Source organism: Charadrius vociferus, unplaced genomic scaffold, assembly GCF_000708025.1.
Source record: "Charadrius vociferus isolate BGI_N301 unplaced genomic scaffold, ASM70802v2 scaffold34, whole genome shotgun sequence".
NCBI classification, from domain to species: Eukaryota; Metazoa; Chordata; class Aves; order Charadriiformes; family Charadriidae; genus Charadrius; species Charadrius vociferus.
The window spans coordinates 470,244-470,952 of NW_009647989.1; positions in this window are offsets into that span (position 1 = coordinate 470,244).

Consider the following 709-nt stretch of genomic DNA (forward strand, 5'->3'; position numbering starts at 1 on the left):
TCTCCTGATTTTTTTTTGTGAGTAAGAAAAACCTATCCCTCTGTTGCACAGCGAGTGACCCTCACTTTATCTGGTTTAGAAGAACAAAACTTTAAGGAAAGATTCCTGGGAAATGTCTTGTTACTGCCATAGCCCTAAGCCTCAATAAGAACCCCATCCAGCTGATATACCCAGACATACATATGTAACAGGTGGCCCCTGCTCCCAAACAACCTGCTCTCAAAGAGAATGAGGCGTTTTCTCACAATATTTAGATGCTATAATGACTTTGAAACTCCTGCTCAGCATCTTCATGTACACAGTCAAACCTCTGCTCAGCAGCAGCTGCCCGCCCCCGCCTACGCTGCCGCAACGGCCGCGCCACATTGCGGCAAGTTCAGCTCAGAGGAGAGAAAACTGGAGGACAAGGCTTCATGGTCACCTGCCCTTTATCACACCCAGCGTTCAAACATTAGAGCTCCCCTAAAGGAAACGAAGGATGCACCTCTGAATTTCTGTGCTGGTATCTGGCATGTCTTGAGGAGAGCAGCTTCGTCTTCGTTTACGCTAATAAATGTCCTGGGCAACTCACTTGTCTGTGGAAGCTTTTTCACTTGTTGTAACTTATGCATAGGGACTCAACGCTCTTGCAACTCTCTTGCAAATAAGTACCTTTTGCAGGAGGCAAGAGAATCAGGGTTTTTTTTTCTCCCCTTTCATTCTATGTCTG